General features: G+C 36.9%; 1 pseudogene; it reads right to left on the reverse strand.

The window, feature by feature from the left end:
- Nucleotides 1-11,743: 11,743 nt before the first annotated feature.
- LOC132520781 (tetratricopeptide repeat protein 8-like) lies at nucleotides 11,744-13,376 on the reverse strand (annotated as a pseudogene).
- Between the last annotated feature and the right edge of the window lie 1,241 nt (nucleotides 13,377-14,617).

Genomic DNA, 14,617 nt, shown 5'->3' on the forward strand with positions numbered 1-14,617 from the left:
TTTTCTCTCTTGGATTCTTTGTGACTTCAGAAGCTTAAGATATTAATTATACTACTCTCGCATGAAACTGCTGACACCATTATTTTGGTGCCCATGAACTTCCTCTTTCCCGTCATCACTTCCTCTTTAAAAGCTGTTTCCTATTACTGTCAATACTCTTTTTTATATAACAGTTATATTTTTAAAAGGCGGCAGATGAGCCTGCCCATAAAGCTGACATAGTTATCAAGTGGAAAATCAAATGTAGCAGCAATATAGCAAGGGCAGGTTTCATAATCAGTATCTTCTTTCCCCCTAAAATAACAAATGAATGTTTTCTTAATAGCATCTTCATTGGTTTTAATGACTGCTGAGAGGGAGATATTTAACAGGGGAATTATATGGAAGTCCAGAGAATGCCCATCTGGAGCTTACTGGATTGTTCTGATGGCACAAGGTAATTCTTTGGGAAATAGAGTCAGCAAGCAGGATCATTTACTAATCATCAGGAAAATGCAAGTCAAAACCACAATGAGATATTACCTCACACCTGTCAGAATGGCTATCATCAAGAAGACAGGAAATAAGAAGCGTTGACGAGGATGCGGAGAAAAGGGAACGTTCCTGCACTATTGGTGGGAATATAAATTGGTCTAGCCGCTTGGAAAACAGTATGGAGGTTCTTCAAAAAATCTAAAATAGAACTACCATATGATCCAGCAATTCCACTACTGGGTATTTATCCAAAGAAAACAAAAATACTAAATTGAAAACGTACCTGCACCCCTGTGTTTGCTGCAACATTATTTACAATAGCCAAGATATGGAAGCAACCTAAGGATCCATAGATGGATGAATAGGTAAAGAATATGATACACAATATAACGGAATATTATTCAGTCATTAAAAAAAGGAAATCCTGCCATTTGTGACAACATGGATGGACTTGAGGGCATTATGCTAACTGAAATGAATCAGACAAAGAAAGAAAAATATACTATATGACCTCACTTATATGTGGAATCTAAAAAAAAACAAAATAAAACAAACAAACAACAACAACAGAAAAAAAAAACCTCACAGAAACAGAGAACTGATAAGTGGTTGCCAGAGGCAGGGGATAGATCTTAAAATTCTCATCACAAGAAAAAAAAATTGTAAACAAGTATGGTGATGAATGTCAACTAGACATTATGGTGATCATTTCACAATATATACATATATTGAATTATTATGCTGTATACCTGAAACTAATATAATGCTATGTGTCAATTATATCAACAAAATAAAAATAATAAACCTAGAATCTATAGATTTATGAGCCATGGTCCCCTAGAAAATGTCACATAAACCAGGGTATAAAACGGAGATGTATCATAGACTAAATACTCCCACAATATGAGATAATGTCTCAATACCTCACTTAGAGATCTTGTCTACTCTGAACTAGATAACATGTATTTGATGTAGAAAGGAAAACCCTGAGAGCCACCTTAGCATCTCAGATCTCTTGCTGCTTTTTCTGAGCCTCTTTATTATTTCTATACTGAAATTATTATTAACACTTGATACTGGCTAATATTTCTGATTCTTGTGAGCCTGTCTGACAATCTGATCCTTTGTTTTAGCTCACACTCCTAGGAATGAACAGTCCTATGCCTGCTGTCATCCCTGGCAGAGCAGAAGGAAAAGAAGGAGTCTTCCTTTGACATGGGAGGAAAAACTTTTAATAAAGTTTTAATGCTGGTGATTCAAGCCTCTTAAATCCCCAGACACAAAGAGAATCTGCACCCATCTGCCAACACTTATCCATAGGCCTTCTCCATGTGCTCACAAGAAAGACTGGAGTCAGATAAGAGGAACTGAGAAAGAATGCCAAGGCCCAAGCATAAGAGACATTTGTCTGAGGGAAGAACAGAAGAACTAAGAGAAATCCTCCAGGCACTCTAGGCCTTCATTAAGTATGAAGAAGGGGTCACCTGTAGCTGGGATGGGGCAAAAGAGCTGAGAGAACCCCTTTGAGGTGCAAGCATGTGAATCCTGCTCAAGTCTGAGAACAGGAGGATTAAAAGAAATTTTCCAGGAACTCTAGTCCTTACACTGAGTACAAGGCAACAGAAGTGTATCACTGAAGAACAGGCAGAACAACTGAGAGAGACCCCGTCTGAGATGCAGATACCAGGGTTCTGATCAAATTTGATGCCAGGGCTAAAGAACTGAGAAAAATATTCTGGTCACTTTGGGCTTCAGCAGCAGCCACCTGTTGTTGAGGAAAACAATATAACTGAGAGAGACTCCCTGACATGCAGGCATGTAGGGCTGCTGAATGCTAAAAGCAAGGAAAGATCCAGGCACATATATCTCATGCTTGCTACAGAGAAGATCCTTATCTCACCTTCAAATAATTTAAAGCCATTGGTGAACTAAATCCAACTGAAGTAACCACTAAATCCAAAGCGAGCTCAGCCACAGACTAGATTAACTCAGTCTCCTAGTGGGCTGACAAAAGGAGAGATGTGACTTTCATGAGCAAAAATATTATTTACTTCAAGATCTCATGCTCTTTACACTCAGAGTTTAAAATTCAATCAAAAATTATGAGACACATAAAGAAGTAAGGTCATTTAACTTATCCCTAGGAAAGTGTTATGAACTGAATTGTGTTCCCCCCCTCCCCTGCAAAAAAAAAAAAAAAAAAAAAAAAACTCGTAGATTGAAGCCCTAAGCTCCAATGTGATTGTATTTGGAGAGAGGGCCTTTAAGAAGGTAATTAAGGTTAAGTGAGGTTATAACGGTCAGGCCCTAATATGATAAGATTTGTATCCTCATAAGAAGAGGAGGGACACCAGAGACCTTACTTTCTCAGTGCATACACAGAGGAAAGGCCATGTGAGAACACTATGAGAAGGTGGCCACCTGCAAGCAAGGAAGAGAAGACTCACCAGAAACCAACCCTGCTGACACCTTGAGCTCAGGCTTCTAGCCTCCAGAACTGTGAGAAAATGAATATCTGTCATTTAAACCACCCAGTCTGTAGCTTGTTATTGCAGCTGAGCTAACTAATATAGAGAGAAAACACTCAATAAAATCAGATCCAGATATAAATCAGAGATTAGAATTATTAGACAGGGATTTTAAAGTAACTATAATGAACATATTACAGGATCTAATGAACAAGGAGAAAAACATACATGTACAGATGGGGAATTTCAGCAGAGATATAGAAACTATGTACAAAGCTATGGTACAAATGAACTTATTTACAAAACATAAATAGAGTCACAGGTGTAGAAAACAAACTTATGGTTACCGGGGTGAAGCGGGGGTGAGGGTTGGGTATAAATTGGGAGACTGGGATTGACATATACACACTACTATATATAAAATAGATAACTAATAAGTTATCTTATTAGTACTGAGAAGGGAACACTTCTCAGTACTCTGTAATGACCTATATGGGAAAAGAATCTAAAAAAGAGTAGATATGTATAACTGATTCACTTTGCTGTACAGCAGAAACTAACACAACATTGTAAATCAACTATAACAAAAAAAAATTTTTTTAAGCTAATGGAAATTCTAGAAATAAAAATAAAATTAGACAAATAAATATATTTTTCAGTGGGCTTATCAGCAAGCTGGACACAACAGAAAAAAATCACTGAATTGAAAGTAATTATCAATATTCAGGCTAGGAGGACAGACAACCAATAATGGCTGATTTCTCATCTAAATTAATGGAATCCAGAGGACTATGGAATTTTTTTAAGTGCTGAAAGACATAAGTTAATTTAGCATTCTATGACCAGAAAAACTATTCATCAAAAATGAAATAAAGACATTTCTGACACACAAAACTACAAAAAATGTTTCACCTGCACACCTGAATTACAAGATATGCTAAAAGAAGTTTCTTAAGCTGAAAGGAAATGATTGCAGATGGAAATCCAGTTCTGCAAGAAGGAATGAGAAACAAACAAAAAAAGTAAATACTTTAGAAAATATATGACTTTTTAAAGCTTATTCATACATATTTTTTTAATCTCTTTAAAGGAATATTGATTGTTAAAAACAAAAATAATACTCTTGTAACATTTACTATCTATGTAAAAATAAAATATATAATAAAAAAGCAAAAAAGTCAGGAGTGAAAACTGTAAGGTTTTTACAATTTGTGAAGCAGAAGAACATTTTTTGAAAGTTAGCAGTAATAAATTAAAGTCAATAGCAGAGGCAAAATGGAATACTAAATATACTCAATTTAGAAGAACAGATAGAAAAGGAGAAAGAAGAAAATGGTGCATAAAAGGAAAACAGAAAACAAACACAAGGTGATAGAGTTAAACCCAACATATTTCTAATGATATTAACAGTAAATAGATAGAAACTTAATTAAAAATGTGCTGTTTTCAGAGACCTTCAAGATGGTGGAGGAGTAAGACGTGAAGATCACCTTCCTCCCAACAAAAACATCAGAAACACATCGACATATGGAACAACTCCTACAGAACACCTACTGAACACCAGCAGAAGACCTTAGACTTCCCTAAAGATTTTTTTTTTCCTTTTTCTCTTTCTGTGAGTGTGTAAGTGCATGCTTTTTGTGTGATTTTCTCTGTATAGCATTGCTTTTACCATTTGTGCTAGGGTTCTGTCTGTCCAGATTTTTTGTTTTCTTAGTATAGTTTTTAGCGCTTGTTACCATTGGTGGATTTGTTTTTTTGTTTGGTTGCTCTCTTCTATCATTCTTTCTTTCTTTATTTATTACCTTTTAAATTTCTTTAATTTTTAATAATTTTTTTACTTTTCACTTTATTTTATTTTTTCTTTCTCTCTTTATTTTTTCTGCCTTTCCTTCTGAGCAATGTGGCTGACAGGGTCTTGGTGCTCTAGCCAGGTGTGAGGCCTGTGCCTCTGAGGTGGGAGAGCCGAGTTCAGGATATTGGTCCACCAGACAACTCGTGGCTCCACGTAATATCAAACAGCAAAAGCTCTCCCAGAGATCTCCATCTCAACACTAAGACCCAGCTCCACTCAATGACCAGCAAGCTACATTGCTGGACACCCTATGCCAAACAACTAGCAAGACAGGAACACAACCACACCCATTAGCAAAGAGCTACCTAAAATCATAATAAGGTCACAGACACTCCAAAACACACCAACGGATGTGGTCCTGCCCACCAGAAAGATAAGATCCAGCCTCATCCACCAGAACACAGGCAGCAGTCCCCTCCACCAGGAAGCCTACACAACCCACTGAACCAACCTTAGCCACTGGGGGCAGACATCAAAAACAATGATAACTACCAACCTGCAGCCTGTGAAAAGGAGACCCCAAACACAGTAAGTTAAGCAAAATGAGAAGACAGATAAACACACAGCAGATGAAGGAGCAAGGCAAAAACCCACCAGACCAAACAAGCAAAGAGGAAATAGGCAGTCGATCTGAAAAAGAATTCAGAGTAATGATAGTAAAGATGATCCAAAATTTTGGAAATAGAATGGAGAAAATACAAGAAAGGTTTAACAAGGACCTAGAAGAACTAAAGAGCAAACAAACAATGATGAATAACACAATAAATGAAACTAAAAATTCTCTAGAAGAAATCAATAGCAGAATAACTGATGAAGAACAGAGAAATGACCTAGAAGAGAAAATAATGGAAAAAACTACCACAGAGCAGAAAAAAGAAAAAAGAATAAAAAGAATTGAGAACAGTCCCAGAGACCTCTGGAACAATATTATATGCACCAATATTCAAATTATAGGGGATCCAGAAGAAGAAGAGAAAAAGAAAGGGACTAAGAAGGTATTTGAAGAGATTATAGTTGAAAACTTCCCTAATATGGAAAAGGAAATAGTTAATCAAGTGCAGGAAGCACAGAGACTCACATACAGGATAAATCCAAGGAGAAACACAAGACACATATTAATCAAACTATCAAAAATTAAATTAAAGAAAAAATATTAAAAGCAGCAAGGGAAAAACATCAAATAACATACAAGAGAATCCCCATTAGGTTAACAGCTGATCTTTCAGCAAAAACTCAGACCATATTTAAAGTGATGAAAGGGAAAAAACTACAACCAAGATTACTCTATCCAGCAAGGATCTCATCCAGATTTCATGGAGAAATTAAAAACTTTACAGACAAACAAAAGCTAAGAAAATTCAGCAGCACCAAACCAGTTTTACAGCAAATGCTAAAGGAACTTCTTTAGGCAGGAAACACACGAGAAGGAAAACACCTACAATAACAGACCCAAAAAAATTAAGAAAATGGTAATAAGAACATAAATATCAATAACTACCTTAAATGTAAATGGATTAAATGCTCCAACCAAATGTCATAGACTGGCTGAATGGATACAAAAACAAGACCCATATATATGCTGTCTACAAGAGACCCACGTCAGCCCTGGGACACATACAGACTGAAAGTGAGGGGATGGAAAAAGATATTCCATGCAAATGGAAATCAAAAAAAGCTGGAGTTGCAATTCTTATATCAGACAAAATAGACTTTAAAATAAAGACTATTATAAGAGATAAAGAAGGACACGACATAATGATCAAGGGTTCAATCCACGAAGAAGACATAACAGTTGTAAAAATTTATGCACTCAATATAGGAGCATTAAAATACATAAAGCAAATATTAACAGCCATAAAAGGGGAAATAGAAAGTAACACAATCATAATAGGGGACTTTAAAACCTCACATTCACCAATGGACAGATCATCCAAAATGAAAATAAATAAGGAAACACAAGCTTTCAATGATACAATAAACAAGATGGACTTAACTGATATTTATAGGATATTCCATACAAAAACAATAGAAGACACTTTCTTCTCAAGTGCTCATAGAACATTCTCCAGGATAGATCATACCTTGGGTCACAAATCAAGCGTTGGTACATTTAAGAAAATTGAAATCGTATCAAGTATCATTTCTGACCACAACGCTATGAGACCAGATTCCAATTACAGGGAAAAAATCTGTAAAAAATACAAAAACATGGAGGTTAACCTATACACTACTAAATAACCAAGAGATCACTGAAGTACTCAAAGAGGAAATCAAAAAATACCTAGAAACAAATGACAATGAAAACATGACAACTCAAAACCAATGGGATCCAGCAAAAGCAATTCTAACAGGGAAGTTTAGAGCAATACAGTCCTACCTCAAGAAATAAGAAACATCTCAAATAAACAACCTAACCATACATGTAAAGAATTAGAGAAAGCAGAACAAAAAAAGAAAACCCAAAGTTAGCAGAAGGAAAGAAATCATAGAGATCAGATCAGAAATAAATGAAAAAGAAATGAAGGAAATGATAGCAAAGATCAATAAAACTAAAAGCTGGCTGTTAGAGAAGATAAAGAAAATTGATAAACCATTAGCCAGACTCATCAAGAAAACAAGGGAGATGACTCAAATCAAAAGAATTAGAAATGAAAAAGAAGTAACAACTGACACTGCAGAAATACAAAGGATCATGAGAGACTACTACAAGCAAATATACACCAATAAAATGGACGACCTGGAGGAAATGGACAAATTCTTAGAAAGCACAACCTTCTGAGACTGAACCAGGAAGAAATAGAAAATATAACAGACCAATCACAAGCACTGAAATTGAGACTGTGATTAAAAATCTTCCAACAAACAAAAGCCCAGGATGAGATGGCTACACAAGCAAATTCTATCAAACATTTAGAGAAGACTTAACACCTATCCTTCTCAAACTCTTCCAAAATACAGCAGAAGGAGGAACACTCCCAAACTCATTCGATGAGGCCACCATCATTCTGATACCAAAACCAGACAAAGATGGCACAAAGAAAGAAAATTACAGGCCAATATCACTCATGAACATAGATACAAAAATCCTCAACAAAATACTAGCAAACAGAATCCAACAGCACATTAAAAGGATCATACACCATGATCCAGTGGAGTTTATCCCAGGAATTCAAGGATTCCTCAATATAGGCAAATCAATCAATGTGATAAACCATATAAACAAACTGAAGCAGAAAAACCATATGATCATCTCAATAGATGTAGAAAAAGCTTTCAACAAATTTCAACATTCATTTATGATAAAAACACTCAAGAAAGTAGGCATAGAGGGAACTTACCTCAATGTAATAAAGGCCATATATGACAAACCCACAGCCATCATCGCTGCCAGTGGTGAAAAACAGAAACCATTTCTTCTAAGATCAGGACAAGACAACGTTGTCCTCTCTCACCACTATTATTTATTTAACATAGTTTTGGAAGTTTTAGCCACAGCTATCAGAGAAGAAAAAGAAACAAAAATAATCCAGATCAGAAAAGGAGTAAAGCTGTCACTGCAGATGACATGATACTACACATAGAGATCCTAAAAACGCTACCAGAAAACTACTAGAGCTAATCAATGAATTTGGTAAAGTAGCAGGATACAAAATTAATGCACAGAAACCTCCTGCATTCTTACACACTAACAATGCAAGATCTGAAAGAGAAATTAAGGAAACAATCCCATTTACCACTGCAACAAAAACAATAAAATACCTAGGAATAAACCTACCTAAGGAGACAAAAGACCTGTATGCAGAAAACTATAAGACACGGATGAAAGAAATTAAAGATGATAAAAACAGATGGAGAGATATACCATGACTTGGATTGGAAAATCAACATTGTGAAAATGACTATACTACCCAAAGCAATCTACAGATTCAAAAAATCCCTATGAAAGTACCAATGACATTTTTCACAAAACTAGAACAACAAATTTCACAATTCGTATGGAAACACAAAAGATCCCAAATAGTGAAAGCAATCTTGAGAAAGAAAAATGGAGCTGGAGGAATCAGGCTCCCGGACTTTAGAGTATACTACAGAGCTACAGTAAGCAAGACAGTATGGTACTGGCACAAAAGCAGAAATATAGATCAATGGAGCAGGATAGAAAGCCCAGAGATAAACCCATGCACATATGGCCACCTTAATTTTGATAAAAGAGGCAAGAATATACAAAGGAGAAAAGACAGTCTCTTCAATAAGTGGTGCTGGGAAAACTTGACAGCTACATGTAAAAGAATGAAATTAGAACACTCCCTAACACCATACACAAAAATAAACTCAAAATGGATTAAAGACTTAAATGTAAGGCCAGACACTATCAAACTCTTAGAGGAAAACATAGGCAGAACACTCTATGATATAAATCACAGCAAGATCCTTTTTGACTCACCTCCTAGAGTGTTGCAAATAAAAGCAAAAATAAACAAATGGGACCTAATGAAACTTCAAAGTTTTTGCACAGCAAAGGAAACCATAAACAACACCAAAAGACAACCCTCAGAATGGGAGAAAATATTTTCAAATGAAACAACTGACAAAGGATTAATCTCCACAATTTACAAGCAGTACATGGAGCTCCATATCAAAAAGACAAACAATCCAATCCAAAAATGGGCAGAAGACCTAAAGAGACACTTCTCCAAAGAAGATATACAGATTGCCAACAAACACATGAAAAGATGCTCAACATCACTAATCATTAGAGAAATGCAAATCAAAACTACAGTATCACTCACACTAGTCAGAATGGTCATCATCAAAAAATCTACAAATAATAAATGCTGGAGAGGGTGTGGAGAAAAGGGAACCCTCTTGCACTGTAGGTGGGAATGTAAATTAATACAGCCGCTATGGAGAACAGTATGGAGGTTCCTTAAAAAACTGAAAGTAGAACTACCGTATGATCCAGCAATCCCACTACTGGGCATATACCCTGAGAAAACCCTAATTCAAAATGAGTCATGTACCACAATGTTCACTGCAGCTCTGTTTACAATAGCCAGGACATGGAAGCAACCTAAGTGTCCATCGACAGATGAATGAATAAAGAAGATGTGGCACATATGTACAATGGAATATTACTCAGCCATAAAAAATAACAAAATTAAGTTATTTGTAGTGAGGTGGTTGGACCTAGAGTCTGTCATACAGAGTGAAGTAAGTCAGAAAGAGAAAAACAAATACCATATGCTAACACATATATATGGAATGTAATAAAAAATAAAAATGGTTTGGAAGAACCTAGGGGCAGGACAGGAACAAAGACGCAGACATGGAGAATGGACTTGAGGACACAGGGAGGGGGAAGGGTAAGCTGGAACGAAGTGAGAGAGTGGCATGGACATATATACACTACAAAATATAAAATAAGATAGCTAGTGGGAAGCAGCTACACTGCACAGGGAGATCAGCTTGGTGTTCTCTGACCACCTAGAGGGGTGGGACAGGGAGGGTGGGAGGGAGATGCAAGAGGGAAGAGATATGGGGATATATGTATACATATAGCTGATTAACTTTGTTATAAAGCAGAAACTAACACACCACTGTAAAGCAATTTTACTCCAATAAACATGTTAAAAAAATTAAATGTGCTGTTTTCAGTTCCTATATTTTTTAACATCTTTATTGGAGTATAATAAAGTGAATCAGCTATACATATGCATATATCCCCATATCTCCTCCCTCTTGCATCTCCCTCCCACGCTCCCTGTCCCACCCCTCTAGGTGGTCACAGAACACCGAGCTGATCTCCCTGTGCTATGTGGCTGCTTCCCACTAGCTATTTTACACTTGGTAGTGTATATATGTCCATGCCACTCTTGCACTTCATCCCAGCTTACACTTCCCCCTCCCCGTGTCCTCAAGTCCATTCTCTACATCTGCGTCTTTATTCCTGTCCTGCTCCTAGGTTCTTCAGAACCTTTTTTTTTTTAAGATTCCATATATATGTGTTAGCATATGGTATTTGTTTTTCTCTTTCTGACTTACTTCACTCTGTATGACAGACTCTAGATCCAGCCACCTCACTACAAATAACTCATTTTTATTTCTTTTTATGGCTGACTAATATTCCATTGTATATATGTGCCACATCTTCTTTATCTATTCATCTGTCGTTGGACAGTTAGGTTGCCTCCATGTCCTGGCTATTTTAAACAGAGCTGCAATGAACATTGTGGTACATGACTCTTTTTGAATTATGGTCTTCTCAGTGCATATGCCCAGTAGTGGGATTGCTGGGTTGTATGGTAGTTCTATTTTTAGTTTTTTAAGGAACCTCCCTACTGTTCTCCATAGTGGCTATATCGATTTTCATTCCCACCAAAAGTGCAAGACAATTCCCTTTTCTCCACACCCTCTCCAGCATTTATTGTTTGTACATTTTTTGATGATGGCTATTCTGACTGGTATGAGGTGATACCTCATTGTAATTTTTTTTGGTGTTTTATACACATTTATTTTAAAACATATAAGAAAATGTAGAGTATCTCACAAAGCATTTGATAAAAAATAGCTTTAAGTACAATTTTTAATCTCTAAAGTCTCTACCAAGGATAAGTATATATACACTTTTAGTCCTAAAAGTGCAATTTTAAAGGCAGATTTCAGACCCTTTAAGCTACATGATAGCTAATGGTCAGATAAAGGACATTAAAAATGTGAATTTATAAAATTTGAGTCAATTCATGAAAGTGTTTTATAAACATTATAAACAAACATCTACCATATAATGTGGTAGATTTCATAATCTGTTTACAAATGCTTAAATCCTTTCTTTTAAAACATTATCTTATAAAGTTATTATTATAAAGTTTTAAATATCCTGGTTTAATTTCCCTTATGTCACCTTCACTAATATCAAGCACATGTTTGTACTACACATATATATACGCTACTGTTTTCCTTGCATAATGTCCCTCCATAAGAATATCTTTAGTCCGAGGAAAAATCGCAGCATGGCAAAATGCTGCTTTAACTGCTTAATAAAGTGTTAAGTGCCCAGGTGATCTGGAAATGCTGCTTCAGACTTCTGAGCAGCAATATAGCTCCTCTGTAGATCTCCCATCTTATCAGATACTGTTGCAAAATTAAAATGCAGCTCATACATGTGGGGTGCTAAGGATGAAGCAGCTTGCAACTGTGCAGTGCTCTTGCGTGTTCGACATGGCCCTTCTGCATCTCCAGCATGGTCAGGTTGTTGTAGGTCTCTGCATGGTTATTGTTGTTAACCAGACCCAGCTTGAAGCACTGATGGGCCAGATTCGTATCTCCTATTCCCACAGCTACATGTCCCAAGTTGTGCCAGACCTCAGCTACCTCCTCTTCATTTTCAGCCAGAGAAAAGGCATGTTCAAATGAGGTCAGAGTCATATCATACTGCTGGGCATAGAAGCAACAGAGCCCCAGGTTGTTGAAAAGCTGGCAGTTATAAACACCCATCTGCAGGAATCGCCTGTAAAACCAGAGAGCTACTTCTGGTTGATCAGAATAAAAATGGTTGCTGCCAATGCATGCAATGGCTTCCACCTGAGTGTTGTCCTGTTTCAAAACCTCGCTGTAGTATTCAGTGGCTGATAAAATATTGTTCATTTCCTCATAGATCCTGGCAATTCCACAAAGTAGGGTTACTTCTCCTGGAAACTTATCTAAGCCTTGTTTGAAAAGATTTAAAGCAGTCACAGGTTGATTCAATGAGATGTAAACTTTTGCCAAGTAGAGAAAAGTATCTACCATTTCCTGCTGCTTCAGGGCTGATTTAAATTGTTTTTCTGCTTCAAGATACATTCCTAACCTGTAGTAACATTCTCCAATCTGCACTTTCCATCACCAGTCCTTGTACTGAGAATGCTCTGTGGAAAGGGCAGCCAAATCCACAACAGTCTTAACATCATTTTCATGATGAAAGATATACTCAAACAAAGCCTTTGCCAATTTAGGTTTCTGGGCATACTTTGTTAAATTCAGTCTAGATAAATTTATAAAAGGTCCATCAGGACTTGTAAGCATGGAAGCCATTCCCAGCCTAAAAAATCTTCCAGATGAGCTGGTGATAGGGCAAGCTGTGTAGGCAGTGCTGGGTGTTCTAATGGCCTATTCCATAGTTCCTGGCCTTCCACTTTGTGTGCTGGGTCTAAGGAAACCTATAATGGGTATTTCAGCTTCAGTGATTAGCCTGACAGCTGGACTAGGCCCTCCTATCTGGTTAGTTCCAGGGAGTTTCAGAGATGTTCCAGGACATGGAATGTGAGCAATAGTATTTTTGTTCAGTATCATTTCTGCAATTCCTTCCTGATCTACGTCAATTTCATCTATGTACACCACTTCATCTAGTGCTCGTGCTTTTAAAATCCAGGCTGCCAGCTTTGTAACTTTGTACACATTACTTCACCATGTGCCTCAGTATGCTCAATCTGGTCATAAGGGGACTTCTCCAGCATCTGCATGCACAGATCTGCCCAGAGCTGGAAATTCCTGTGCCTAAAATAGCTCCAGGCCAGGAGCAACGGCTCCATCTCCAAGCCCATGGCAGCCGGGAACCAGCCGCGAAAGACCAGGGCCCAGCACAGGGAGGGCGGGGGGCAAGGAGCAGCTCATTGTAGTTTTGATTTGCATTTCTCTGATTAGTGATGTTGAGCATCCTTTCATGTGCTTGTTGGCAAACTGTATATCTTCTTTGGAGAAATGTCTATTTAGGTCTTCTGCCCATTTTTGGATTGGGTTGTTTGTTTTTCTGTTATTGAGCTGCATGAGCTGCTTGTACATTTTGGAGATTAATCCTTTGTCGGTTGCTTCATTTGCAAATATTTCCTCCCATTCTGAGGCCTGTCTTTTCGTCTTGTTTATGGTTTCCTTTGCTGTGCAAAAGCTTTGAAGTTTCATTAGGTCGCATTTGTTTATTTTTGTTTTTATTTCCGTTTCTCTAGGAGATGGGTCAAAAAGGATCTTGCTGTGATTTATGTCATAGAGTGTTCTGCCTATGTTTTCCTCTAAGAGTTTGATAGTGTCTGGCCTTACATTTAGGTCTTTAATCCATTTTGAGTTTATTTTTGTGTATAGTGTTATGGAGTGTTCTAATTTCATTCTTTTACATGTAGCTATCAAGTTTTCCCAGCACCATTTATTGAAGAGGCTGTTCTTTCTCCATTGTATATGCTTGCCTCTTTTATCAAAATTAAGGTGACCATATGTGTGTGGGTTTATCTCTGGGTTGTCTATCCTGTTCCATTAATCTATAGTTCTGTTTTTGTGCCAGTACCATACTGTCTTGATTACTGTGCTTTGTACTATAGTCTGAAGTCCAGAAGCCTGATTCCTCCAGCTCCATTTTTCCTTCTCCAGATTGCTTTGGCTATTCAAGGTCTTTTGTGTTTCCATACAAATTGTGAAATTTTTTGTTCTACTTCTGTGAAAAATGCCATTTGTGGTTTGATAAGGATTGCATTGAATCTGTAGATTGCTTTGGGCAGTATAGTCATTTTCACAATGTTGATTCTTCCAATCCAAGAACATGATATATCCCTCCATCTGTTTGTATCATCTTTGATTTCTTTCATCCGTGTCTTATAGTTTTCTGCATATAGGTCTTTTGTCTCCTTAGGTAGGTTTATTCCTAGGTATTTTATTCTTTTTGTTGCCGTGGTAAATGGAAGTGTTTCCTTAATTTCTCTTTCAGATTTTTCATCATTAATGTATAGGAATGCAAGAGACTTCTGTGCATTAATTTTGTATCCTGCTACTTTACCAAATTCATTGATTAGCTCTGGTA

This window comes from Lagenorhynchus albirostris, chromosome 5 (assembly GCF_949774975.1).
Source record: "Lagenorhynchus albirostris chromosome 5, mLagAlb1.1, whole genome shotgun sequence".
NCBI lineage: Eukaryota > Metazoa > Chordata > Mammalia > Artiodactyla > Delphinidae > Lagenorhynchus > Lagenorhynchus albirostris.